General features: G+C 36.0%; 1 protein-coding gene across 1 annotated transcript in view; it reads left to right on the top strand.

Annotated features, from left to right (window-relative positions):
• Window positions 1-260: 260 nt before the first annotated feature.
• Window positions 261-14883, top strand: part of LOC117334722 (roundabout homolog 1-like) — a 155391-nt gene continuing 140768 nt past the window's right edge. The window contains exon 1 of the mRNA XM_033894514.1: window positions 261-940. The gene's annotated coding sequence lies outside the window, so the exon portion shown is untranslated. The remainder of the gene's footprint in view (window positions 941-14883) is intronic.

The raw sequence follows: 14883 nt of genomic DNA, 5'->3' as shown, positions 1-14883 counted from the left end.
ATGGATCACTTCAGTATCTCGCGTCCCAGTTGTATCATCGTAAAATAGTCCGTGTTTCGTCGTGGTTCAATACACAAGAACACTATTGTATCCCTGCGTACCGTTGTGTAGCGTCCCGCAAGTCTGTACCAGAGCCAACAGTAATGTTCATCATATTCCAGGAAACTTCTGTCTGTCAAACCCGAATTATGGTCGTGCCAAAACCAAGCTACGATTCCATTGGCTGGTGAACGTGGTTAGTCGCTCGTGCAGGGCTCGTGTCGATAGCCGCCGAACTGATCGCAGGTTCAGCATCCCATACCAAGACTTAACCAGATCGATATAATGCTGTTATGATTTTGAATAAAGCTGGAGTGTTTAGTGTAAATGTGGTGAACCAGTAGTATGTTTGTGAATGAAGCTGGTACATAAGTCACTACCTGGTGTTTGACCCTACATCAATCACACTTCGGAATAGCCATAGATCAATTGACTTCCTCCGGCATCAGAGGCTGTGTTCTTCTGTACAGTAGTCTCGCATACTCCCGGTAGCGGTACCGATACCCGGACGTACGTAGTGTATCGGCAGACGGCGAGTAACACAGGGTGCGAAAAAATTGACCTAACTTTTTACACAAGTTTATTTGCTGGTACCTTTGGTGTTAAGTTGTGATGTAATATTTTTGTCCTAAGGATATACGTGATTACGTGGACCGCGCGTCATACGTAACTCTTTTACAATTGAAGTTACAATATGTGTGACAATATTAACATCACTTCGGAGTACACAGCGTGAACCTGATATATTGTGTGTGTGATGTACTGTACGATTTCGAAATCCATGCCATCACATGTTCAAGATCGGATTAAAATTACTCTCATTTAACGGAGTTCTTGATGTTAATTCTTCATTTCAAAACGGATTAATTCAAGAACTGGATTTTAGATGTTTATATGACAGGTAAGCATACAAGCAACGTTTAATTTATTTTATGAAGAAATCATCGATTATTTAATACATTTATTGCATAGATAATGATTCAATGAAAAAATAATACTGTTTATGGTTATTGTGGTTTAAAAATTATGATGTATCAAATAAATCGTTTCCCTATATGAAAAATAGATTAGTGTATAGTGCTGATGAGTAATCACATGTATTTGAACACATTGGTGTGCTTCGCAACACCTATCCTTCCTAGGCTGTCGATTCTGCGTAATTAAAGCAGACAATTTCATATGATTTCACACAAAAATTGAGCCGAGATCATATCGCCTCACCCAAGTGTTAGATTGAAATTAGTTTCAATATTACAATGGTTATTTAATCATTTATAGAAATATTTGATTATGTTGACTAAAACCAATTCAACCTGAAAAATAATTGCTGAATTGCATCATCATGTATCATTATCGCGATTAAGGGAAATTATATTTTTTGTTGGACTTTATCTCGTTCACTAGCGTTGCTGTCAGCGTTACTACTTAATACTGAAAGATAAATACACATCACCGATACTATTGTTATATCAAAAGCTTGTCCCCTGAATATTTATTCAACATATTCTTTAACAAAACATGCGTTACCAGCTAAGCGAAACTTAACTATACGGAACGTCGAGCTATGTTTACGGGGCCTTCGAATAGCAAGAACGCGGAGTAATCAAAGTGATTTCTTAAACGACAAAAAATAAACCTCAATGTGCGACGTTTTTCATTTGTTTTGATGTTCAGACGCTGAATATAATTCTTCTCACACCGCGATTGAGCTCGATACTGGTATAATTAAAACAGCACACGTTAACTAGGTTTTTTTGCCCGGAGCAAACATCACCGTAAAATATTGGATGTAAATTGTGAATTGTAATTAAATTCAGTAATGTGTGGTTGTATTTAATGAAAAACCCAAAAGTTATAAAACTATATGTAGAAACACTATCGAATTCCTCTATGTCGTGTTTAATGGTTGATTTAACGGTACGGTTCAGGACGAAATACTTTCGTGTTCGAGAAAGGGAATCATCACGGTAAGCAGACAGTGGCGATAACGAACCTGTCCAAGGCTGTACACAATAAAAACACTTCACGCTTATGAGAATTTAATGACCAGTGCACAGAGTGGAGATGAGGTACGGTGTAGGGTGTTGATAGCTCCGTTATCACTTAACAGGTGGCGGACTGGTCTATTTCTCTGTACCCAGTACGCATACGAATATGTATTTTTGCATTAGTATGCAAAAACATGCAGCTATCTATACAAAATGACAGTTCAATGGATAACAATATCCATGTACATGTATTTACGTTGTGTGTTATCATTACATCAAATAGTCGGCCCGTATTTCCTCTAGTCAAAACAAACACATATTTCACAGCGGGGTTGTATATGTATGACTACATACTAGTTTTCGTTATTACTGGAAAACGCGATGACATTCCAGTAACCTAGCTGCCACGTCCATTGCAAAGTAAAAGTGTGTTTGCAGTCTCTGATTTCTGTCGAACGGACGAACCCTAAATAACTCGAATATCTCATCACCCGAACACACACGTTATGTTTCCCCAAACCCGACGAAATAGACATCTATCTAATTTACTGATATTTTTCAGATTTCTTGTATGTTCGCTTAATTTTTACCACGTGTAGCAAAAATATGGTGAGTGTTAATATACCGAAAACACATATGCACACAGTTACATGAAAACATGAGTGTGACATTGATGTGCTTCCTATGTTTATTTCTGCGAATATCTTTTGCAATTGCTAAAGAATATTGTGCCATCAACTCAGAGGGCCTCTATACCCTGAGCCATGATATATGTCAAGTAATATCAGGAAACATGTGTTCATATAATCAGGTACGGTCTTGTTACTGGTAAACCGACTATGTAACCGGTAAACCGCCTGTATAGGATATGCTTCCCTAGACTTGCCTTTCTTTGAAATGTATTCAGTCATGTGTTGCCTTGCTTCCACAGTTAACAGTATTATATCATGCCATCTCATTATATCGATAAAACGAGGACCATTTGTAACGGCTGTTGACTTGTAGTGTTAATATACTTGCTATGCTACATCAGGCACAGCTCAACCAAGGCCAATAACTCGTGGAGAACGACCTGCCTGTCAGCCGGAACGGTATTTTTCCCGTACAGCAAGAATTGTTATAAACCCGTCGACAAACATGTATAGTATATAGTAGTAACGGCACTTATTTTCCTGCCTGTAGCTTGTTGAATACGAGATTATCCAGTGTCATTAACTGCATTCTAAAGGCAGAGGCTTTTTACAAGGACTTGAAAGAAATTCGTTAAACATACATGTGACTTTAACACTTGTTGTGTATGCATAAAAACGTGTTTTGTACATACGTAAATATCTCCATTCATGTAAACATTGCATCTTGCTTAATTAAATAGTTAGCGAAGCTCCGCGTGGAGTCTGTAATGCAACGTTGAGTACGTTTATATATAATGTTACACGGCACGGCTGTACATGGTTTTAAATAAGGGCTAGCCATGAACACGATTTCTTAACGAATGTAAAGAAAAACAGCATGTATCATGTAATAACTTAATGAGGCGTGCGGAGATTTAAAGTGTATCAAGTCTTATGTGCGTCAAGGATGGATGTTAGAAAATAAAAATTGGTTCCTATGTAAGCAAAAAATCGCGAATTCGTATAACATACGCTGTGCGTCGTCTGACAACCACAGGCATTTAATGTACATTAATGTGCATGTATGTGTACACAAATGCACATCAAGCATGGTTTTAAAACGAATGGACATTTTACATGAATAATGACTATAATACTATCGTGTAGAGAGTGAACAGCGCATATAGTGCTGCTTTGAATCAATGTGTTGCTTACGGATTGTTTTACCTGCAAAAAAGTCTGTATTTGTTAACAACCTTCCATTATGGTTGTCACTGTATTTGTTTTAATGATGAGCACCTTATATGGTTGAATCAAACCAAACCAACGTAAGAGGTATCACCAGCGTGTGATGTGCGAAAGCAAACAGCTTTTGTTTGTTGTAAATCATGTGTTGTGCGTTGATGGTTGTTGTCTTAAACAATTTCTCCCTTTACAGAGCAAACCTTGGATAATGTATTAACAGAACGCCTCGTGACCGAATGTAAAAAACGATATGTCGCATATAGCGCGAAAATCTGTATTGATTACCGATTTTTCATTTGCAGACTCCCAAATGAAAATATTTAAAGATACTTGGTTGAATGAAGGATGGCTATCGTTATTGAATCCGTAATTATGTTTCAAAGTTGTCAATGTCCGCTATTTCAATTTCTAGTTACAATCATTGTATTTTCTTCAAGTGTTATTTCATCATCGTCGCGCAGAAAATCTGTTATGTTCTCATGGGAAATTAATGGTACTACTGTAAGGTTTGAAGGATATATATCTTCTAAAGACAACTATACATGCATTTATGTAATGTGATTACCAGACAGCAAACCGATTTAAAGTAACAATGACTCTTGCGATACTGATATCAACGAAATGACAACGGGTCTTATTTGATTTCCAAGATGTATTAGGGTCAATCTACCAGCGATGATGACAGCCAAAGGAAATACAAAAAGTCAACAGCAGACATCAAACGAAAAACCAAAACAGTGGTGATTATTACATCAATGCATTGGTGCAAAATTACAAAAAAAAAAAATAAAAAAAAATTCTCAAAGAGAAAAGAAAAAATCTTGCACTCTATGGTACGTCTCTTACGATGAAGCGGCCGAGTGTATTGTCAAATTCAGGATAGTGTAGGCTTAACTAGTGATCGGAGATGCAGTGATATATCTTTTATCCCCATCGACAGCGGTATTCCCTGCGATTACAATACATTGTATGTACATAATGCATTTACATATATATATATACATGTATATATGTAAATTCAAAAACCTATTCCAATTCGCTGTATCGAGGATTACGTCACCCGTTATCACTACAATGTGACCGGGTAAGAGGTCCTGTTGGGTATCGCCGACGTATGTTTCAGTGAGATAGCACTATAAAGTCGCTCTGTCACAAGACGACAAACACGAACATACCTTAGTCGCCCAAAACACACACACACACACATACACTACACGCATGCATCCCGTGCTCAGGGAAAGCCGTCCTTAATTGTCATAGCTGTTGAAATGATTTATTAATTAATGCAAATCCAATCCAAATTTTGGTATTCTGTTAAATGCTCTCGCATGAGTAACGTTACCCTGGACATTGTGGATACGGCATAAAAAAGGGGAATCATTGATGTTTAAGTCGCTGCATGCAAATGTAAACATTGTGTTTTCTTTCTGAATAGTAAAGATAATATTTTAACTTTGTACAATTGAAAGGAAAAAAGTTAAAAAATATTAGAATATAAAATTATTTTCATGTAAAGAGCAAAGAGATTTCACTTCCCTATCAGTTGTCTTGTTTGAATGTAATATTGTTCAGTCCGTTTTTATGTTGTTCACATTTCAAAATGTTACCTTGTACAGGACAACTTTTTTTTATATATTCAATGTTACGCCAGGAATCTAGAGTAGGTATCGCGTCTATGTAGTCATGTCATTTCCTCAGACAATATACAGCACCATATATGTGCGATGTCTTGCCATCGGTAGTCTAGAAAGTTCATTCGAAGATGCGATGCTACACCTTGTTACGATTATGAATAGGCATTTACTGTGAACTTGCAATGCTCATACAATCTAACATCTTACACTAGCATGCCAAATCTGTCATAAATGATGTTTATGGGTAACTGCATGCACAGATTACACAGGGTACATGTTTCTTATTTCGCGTTTTCTTGTATTTTAAGGCAGCTTCGTAAAGTGTCTGAACATGCCAGTGCAAAATAACATATCGGTGCTATGATAATCACTCACTCGTTTCCAACTATAAGTACGAGACTACCAGACACTCTTTGCAGTCAGATCCTTTCTAATCATTGTAACCTAATACAGGCATTTGTTTGATTCCATTTCAGGGAACGTTTGTTTCGTTAGAGGTGTTGCATTCTTAGAAAGTAAATTCACTCAATGTAGCTTAAGGTGTACTTTTACAGTTATCATACAAAAAGGTTATGTGTACTTTAATATCACGTTTCTCTCTAGTTATCTGATTCATTCATCATAATACAAATATGTGCGTAATTGAAAATGGCGAATGGATGTGTTTCGTTTTCGTGAAAGGTCCACCTCGCCGTTCTTGAGTGTCATATGCCGATCGCGTGTCATTTGACTAAAACACAAATCGTCCTATGGCAATGCATGGACTTCTGTGGCTGAAGTTTAACACTTTGGGGTTATGCTACATTATATCAATCACGGTATGGTTCAAAAGTGCGATTTTCGTACTGTTGATAGTAAAATGAAAATTGAATGTCTTGTACACCTTATCTGAAGATACAGAATAGATTGTATTGTCAAAATAGTTAATAGTCTCTTAAATTTTGTCTTGCATTACTTTCCTCGCATGACTTTTTAAAAGTATTTATACATAGACGTATTCTTCTAGATACGTCCTTAATTTCACTTTGTTGAATTGGTTTAGTAAAGTTTAGTACTGTATACCGTCTTATCAACAGGACGTTTATTTCGGGACTGCCTCTCCCGTTAGCGAGATGCATGCGTGTAATGTATGTATGTGTAGGCTGTGGTATGTTAAATACATTTTCATTCGATAACCTGTGATATTTGATGTGATATTTTCCCGCTTACTCTATTCACAAGGGCACATTGTGGAATCCACAATTAATATCAAAATGTAAAAACATTAATGAAGGAGAGACAATAATGAACAGATAACCCCTGCGAACCTTGTAACAAATTAAACGCTCCTTGATTGCAAAGGTTTCATAGACAAGGTGTGGCCAAATGAATTTCTAATTAATACTTGACACTAATCAAACGATATTAGTAATCATTCAACTATGTTTGGTATTTATGTAAACACCACTTGGAAGTAAAAGTCATGTACAATATATGTATAAATTAGGCACGTATGAAATATGCAAACCAGCATTTTCTGTATAGCGTGATTCAACCACACTTTCAAATCAGCTTATCGTTTCTATTATATAAAAATGAGGACAGTTCTTAACATGACATTTGTATCAAATTGTTGCAGGCAGCAAAATATGCGTCGGATAGAGTGCATTCCCTAGATTTATATACTACGCATATAGACACAAATAATATATCATTCTGAATGTATGATTTTATAATGCATTTCATCCTTAGATTAAAACTATTAATCATACTTTATGACGTGGTGCGTCTTAGGTTCTCCCTATGGGGTCACAGAGAGAAATGTATAAAATTTGAGTCAAGGAACAACACAGCATCTTCGCATGAGATGTAATCAGTATTTAAATGCAACGCGTCTGGTGGCGTCTATGTTAAAGTGTGTTTCAAGGTGAGATAGGAATGTTACATTCTCCTCCCTTTTTCTAGCCACATGCCACATACTGTAGATCAGGGATCTGGCGTGCATTAAGATGTAATATTGACTCAGAAAGCCGACAGTTTATCGTACCAGTGTCGTTCAGTGACTTATCATGTGGGTGCAATAATCCATGTTCCATCATTCTAAATCTTCGTCAGATCCAGGTACTAAACATCACAGGGTGGGGAAGCCATTAATTGTATGGCGTCAAAAACAGGCGCTTTATGACCTTTCGTGAAAAAAGACAATGAATATATACGCATGATAACGCGTTCCGTATGTGGTGCAGGAAATGCCGTTGGTTCCGTTTCCAGCTGTGTATATTTGGCGTGACCGTATTCTTTTTTCTCTTCAAATGTGTAGGTCCAAACTTGTCAATCAATTTTAACCTTTATAGAGCTCCTGTTTACGACGGTCCAGTGTGCTATGTCCAATTTACTTTCCTGAAGTTTCAAGTTTGTTTGTATTTGCATTTCAATCCGAACTGCCTCTCTCTGTCAGACAGTTTATTTTCTTTTTTCGCCTTCCTGTTTAAAGACAACGGTATAGAGACGTAAAAAAAAGATACTCCGTAGAGATCCAGGTGCTCTATTTAATGTTTGTAAGCCGTTTACTTTTCTGTTATAGCCTAGAAGTATAATTTGTTGGTACAACTGTTATTTGCTCCCCTTTCACTTTACTAAGGGATTATCTCAAGTCATGTGACTGTAGACCACTAGGCCTCCTCCTTGTCAGAAGGACTGAAGACAATAACAGACTAAAGCTACCTGTTGAAAAAAACATATGATTCATATCCATGTTATTTGCATTTATTGTCCTTAACTGTTTTGGGTGAACGTAATATGTAAATTACATGTGTTACAACTCATGTCCTCGACCTTTTTACTACACAGTGATATTCCCTTATGACTTATGCTGCGTTGATGGCTCGTTAGAAATATAAAATCAATATCAATTTCAGTAATGACTACAGCAGTACTAGTACGATATAATTTATTGTGACCGAATAGAATGTCATGCTACTGTCACCAGTAAAGCATAATAGTTTGATGTCAATAAAAGTATCCTCACAGTATCGAGCCCATTTTCGCGCATATGTATGATCTTGACCAATGTTATAACGTTGAAACCCTAACCCGTTGTTTGGTTTAGCAATTGTGGAAACGGAATATCCATTGTTTATTTTGATTAGACCACTTTAAGAACCTCTTAGAGGTTCCATTTCAATGACATCTGTCCAGGACCGTTATGCTAACACCCGAGATGGACCAGTTATGTTGCCATACCTGCCTTCGTCAGTGACGAGGAAGCCAGGGTAGCAGCAAGTACCATTTTAGTGACATATCATAGCCTCGGGAGAGAGCTCATATTCTACCACGCAGGGTGATTGCTGATCACAAATCGATTTCCGATAACAATAATTAATTACCAATTGCTTTAACTATTATTGTATCAGAAAGAAAAAAACACCGAAAAAAACAACAACAAAAAAACAAAAAAAAAACAAAAAAACCCTAAAAAGCTGTTACTGATTTAGATTATGATTAAAATGTAGTTTGTTGGAATGATTACTTTTTTCCTTATACAACTAGTTTAGAAATAATGAGATTGCTCAGCGTCTCAATTCAGACCTTTATATTGAATTAATGACAAAATTAGTTTTGAAAATCTCTATCTGTGCTTTGGAATTTTCGTAATGTTCAAAATCATTGACATCTGCAGAGAAATCGCAGTAGTTACTCTGATTAGCAGAGTTCACATAGCTAGAATAATAGGTGATTAAGTATAGAAAATAATTTGCTAGCTCATAATTTATTTTAGGATTGCCATATAAATTATGGGAAACACTGGGACATTCCCAAAGTCATAAATCATGAAATAATAGGTTCATTTCATACCCAGCCACCCATGGATTTTACGTGGCTGTTTTATGTTACGTAATCTGAATGTCAATTAAAAAACTATTAAACTATTTTGTTAAACTAGTTTATTCAAAGTCTTTTCATTTCGTAAATATTGATAAATCTCTTGTGTAATAGTTAACTTGTATTTATTTGTCCAAATCAAAATAAATAGAGAGGTCGTTATAATTGGTATTGTATGGAATTGCCTAGCATTTTTATTAATGTCTGTTTTCTTGGATAGATGGGATTTCTTGTAGCATAACAAACTAATGTCATTATACTGTCATCCGTCAGATAACAATTTCCATCCAATTCCAGTTTCAAGGTTAAACCAACATGCCACCTAATGATTTAAGTCATAATTGTTATTAGCAGCCTCTCATGGAAGCATCTTTAAAACGAAATGGTCCCTCACAAACGAATCAAACGCAATTGAAAAACACTGCTTATCTGTACGAACCAATTATTTCAAATTACAACAAATGCTGAAACACAGTAATGGCAGTGTGGTATTGGTTTTGCCATTTTGAAATTGTTATTTGTTATACAATTTAATGATTTGATTTGTTGAAATAAAAATAAAAATTGAATACCAGTTTTTCTGAGGTTTATAAAATTTGTATTTGCTAATCAACAGATTATGCGAACCTTCGTAAAAGTGAGACGTAAAAAATAACATAAACTGAGTAGGACAAAATGTAACAGAAAATGTATTGATATACTCGATGAACAATTAAAAGAGCTAATTTTATGAGCCTAATTTATCCCACGACATGCTATCTTGATACCCTTCGAGATAAAAGGGGTCTACTTTTGAGAAGAGATATGCGAGAGAAGGTTACCACCATCATTAGAACACTGTGGCCATATACCTTCTTTGTCTTTTATTTCGTCTTGTTTTTCCTTACAGGACTGTTCATAGAAAACATCTTCATATGAAGTGTGTATGTTGTGAGGACGAAAGTTGATTCAGATGAAACTGGTTAATCCGAAAGAGTAGCGTTATTCAGGCGCCAAGATTTTTGGTATTAGAATTACCGTATGGTTATATGGAGAAATATGCATAATTGAAAAGGTAAATGTTAACATAGAAATTTCACCAATAGCAATAGGCTCAACTTGCGTACTTGCCTATTATGTGCCCAAAGTTTAATAGAAAATCATATTACCATTTGCGATGATGAAAAACTGTCAAAATGCAGCCAAATATGTGCAGAATGTAATTTAGTGTTGACAACTACATCAATAAAATATTTGACATAGATCAATATGCCCCTGAATCACGGTAAAACCCTTGGGAAAATAAGCAGTTCAGCAAATGAGTTATTTTCAAGGATACAAAAACAAAAAACGAGTGTTTTCCCTCCAATACGACAAGGACCACTGCTTATGCCCCTGACATAGAGCTGGATGATAATTATTAGACGTCTGGTTCCATACTCATGGGAATTGGGTTCCAGTCAGAAGCTAAAAGGCACAGGTCTTCTCAATCACAGACTGCGTCAATCTAACCAACGTCTAGTTACAGTATTGATAGAAATCGAGACCTCTAACGCAGGACAGACTGAAATGGTCAGGTAGTTTTGTTTAGTGTATAACAATCATTTTGGAATAACAGAACCGTAGACTAGGAAAATTCAGCTGCGTGCTGATTGTATCTTGGTACAAAAAGTAGCAACGAAAGATAAATGAACAATTGAATATACTAGTATCTGGCGCCTTTTTGTTTCACGTTTTATAAAAGTTATAAATATCTCAAGCTTTTGAATCAGTATGTCTCCAATTATCAAAGGGATTTATTAATGTTCTGAATTGTTGCATTTGATATTTCCTTTTAAAGATAATGTATATACAACAAATTGACTTCTATCACGAAGCATGTGCATTTTACAGAAATTTGCAGTATAAAAGGAAATATGTAGTTAAATCGGTGCTAAACACTCCGTAGACATATTGCCGACAATATGTGATGTACATGTAGGACAGTGTGTAATAAAACCACATGTTTCCCTCAGAATAGCCCAGTAGTATCATGCATAGGCAGTGCCTGTGTGAAGACCTCGCACTATTTTTGAGTGCGTGAAAAAGAGAGTAAGCCAGATGAATCCGTGTAGTGAATTTGGTATGAACAATAGTATCAGAAATAGATTGTACCCATTTGACCTAGATAATTATGGTTGGTGTCGTCGCTGATGCACTAAGTCTAATTGTTCTTATACTTTTTCAGGAGTCTTCATGCAAATCTGTTTGTTTAATTTTATTAGTCCCTTATTTAATCGGTTTTGAGTTCGATTAGTTGCTTCGTTATATTGTCTGTAATTTGTGTGTTACATATTACATATTAACATACACATATTAAATTACATATGAAAAACCTGTCTTTACTCTATCATTCTTGTCATATGCACAAAATTATCCATCAAGTATATATTAATGAACAAAAAATGTCTCCATTTTCAATTAACTTGGTCATATATGACTTTATTGTCAAAGGGTATACATTGTATATATATTTGTTTCTTTCATAGTTTACATATAGAGATTGAATGACCTTTTTGTCAGGCGTATTGATATTTAACTGTAGTAAAGTGTGGAAAATCAGCACGTGAAACGATGTTTTCATGCGTATTCATAGTGTTTTCATGGTCAAATATTTGGTTATTTTCCTCTGGTTTGTTCAAATAAAGAATCAACAGTCTGGATATTAAAACATCTTATTGATCAATTTTATCCAAATTTAACTCTTTGTGCAAAATACGTGTACTTTCTACAGGCCGATGAGAAGAACTGTGCCTAGTGTCCTTGAAGCTGACCGTAAGTTAGCATTACATTGTGGGCCCTGTCTCGTCTTTTATTTTTTCAATCGCCTTTTCCGGTACCTTAGTTTTTATTGAGCGTCCGCCCGGTGTTGAAGGCTTCTGTTCCCAGGTATAATCGTGTCGAAGTTATTAAAACGCTAACTTGCTTCTTCCAGCGTACCAGCTTGAGTGCTACGCCTGTATCTGCGACTTTGCTTTTAGAAAGATGGCACTATATAAAAAGGACCCTTAAGCTGGCCCCATTCAAGAATGCAAAATCAATAAACTTGACGGTAGGAAGTGATACTATGCAGCCCACACAACTAAATGATGACAGGACATATAGCAAACTGAAATTTATTAATAACCACTAATGCAACACATTGTAACATACATATTTTAATATGATTTCATTCATACCTAAAATGGAAGTGTCACTATAAATATTTTATATGCAGTTTTTGCGACGACATTCAACTTGGAACATACAAAAGCTATGTCTGCGTTTTTAGAATGATGATAATCACTTTCTATGTGCAATTCATTCGAAACATAATGAATGCGTTTACCAATACAACAAGGGAATTTCCGAACTGTCAGTTGTAAATATAATATTCCCTATGCTATACTCTTAAAGACTTCTATATGTCAGCGTGGTAATAGGCGTTAACTGTCTTCGGCTCAACCAGTATTCTTGGCATTCCTGAAATTGCTGTTCAAGTAACCTTACTGTACCGTGATATCGTCGACAGTATATCCTTTTTTGAGGAATATTTTTCGATAAGGAACGCTTTCAGTTGTCACCTTATGTGGGTTTTTTTTGGTGCCAAAGACATCATCCATATTGTAATACATGCAGCACTATAAAATGAGTGTATATGACCTCAGCAGTCTAAGGTCACAGTGCCCATGAAACAATGATGTCTTTGTTATTAGCCTCTTTGCAGTCAATCATTTTATGACTGAAAACATACATTTTTGATATGTACATGATGTAACAGGACAAGGAAGCAATGCAAGTCTTGTCATTTCTATCTCGTCTTTCCTTTATTTATTTCATTTCCTTCTTTGCTCTATCGTTCTCATCTTTTTATCTCATTGTTTCTCCTTGACAACCGTCCTCATATGATCCCGACTGTTTTGCGAGGAAGTTAATCCCCGTAGAAGAAAACAGAGAGAACAACTCTTTCAATGAATTTGTATTCCATATGAAAATAGAAGTACATCTTCTATCTCAATTCGAAAAGGTTTATGTAGATATTCTATACTTTTATGTGGGATTCATAACGAAAGAAAATATGAGGTTAAACATATTGTACAAATTGTAACAAGGATGAATTTCATGAAAAGTAAATCAGTTACAGAAAACAACGAGTAGACTGCCAAGTATACAGCACTACACTGGAGTTAAAAGTACACATTAACAGTAGCTGTGCAGATCCAATGCAATTTAATTGTGTTTATGCTTCTACTAAATCGATACTGTATAGAGTATTTCATTTGAGAGGATACCGCAGATAAACTATGTGATAATCGCAGCAATGACAGTAGTATTTCTATACACACAGAGGAATTGTATACTAGAACGTGTTACTATTTAATGTAAATCGCTTACCAGAAACACGACTCATACAGAGGTGCCGTTTGAAGAGCATTCTCTAGTCTATCAGATACGTTACATAAACAAGGATCATATTGCATAAAGAAAAAGCCCGATTAATAATTCGAACACGTTTCGTTTGCAACGCGTGTTTTGATTGGTTGCGGACCGACTTCTAATCTGCGATAGAACCATGACATATCGTGTTTAGCCACGCCCCGTTTCTAATCAAAACAATATGGCGTCAAGTTCGACTCGTAGCGAAATTCAACACTTTGCACCATTTATGATTGATGACCCGTGATATTTGAATCTTACCGTCATTTATTGATTGAAACGTTCATTTCGTCCGTGTGTAAGCATCTAAGGTCAAGTAAAATCCGAAATGAAATGGAACAAGTGCACACAACTTCACATAACTGTTGAGCCTGTAGAAACACATCAACCCTGACTTTGTTAAAATGCACATGTCGTTAAGCATACTGCGTAAATCCAAATATATCTTTAAATCTTCGGAAACAGGACTTTCACAACAATCCAAATACCCCGCTTCGTTAACAAACAGACCGAGCTCTCGCCAGTATGGGCGTGGCCAATTGACCGACTTTGATAGCTTCTCTCTGATTGGTCAATCTGCCACAGTATGACACGTCACTAACGGAGGTCACAGAGTACTTAACAGCGTACTTGTAGCACTTTAAAACAATGTTTCTAAATATATGCGATAGTAAACGTGTTAGAATGGGGATAGTACGTTGTTTTTCGTGGCTATACTGGCGATTAGAACATGAAATTTGGTTTAAACTCTCGACCTATCGGTCTCGAGTTCAAACCAAATTTCATGTTCTAATCGCCAGTATAGCCACGAAAAACAACTTACTATCCCCTAAATATACCGGAATTTTAATCAGAAATCCTGGAAATGTAATAAAGGTGCAGATGTTCACTGATACCCTACAATGACAGAAGAATTTAATACCATTCTACCCCTTGAACGTACGAAAGGTGGTTTAATTCATAGGGGAAGAATCTTAAGTTGACAAATATGAAGCTTGGCGTGTGTTTGGCAGCTTATGAATCCTACCCCGAGGGTTTAGATTTGCATCTTTCTCGGAAATGGATGACTGA

The sequence above is a fragment of the Pecten maximus genome, chromosome 9 (genome assembly GCF_902652985.1).
Source record: "Pecten maximus chromosome 9, xPecMax1.1, whole genome shotgun sequence".
NCBI lineage: Eukaryota > Metazoa > Mollusca > Bivalvia > Pectinida > Pectinidae > Pecten > Pecten maximus.
Note: the sequence above shows the minus strand (reverse complement) of the source record. Positions and strands in the feature narration are given on the sequence as shown.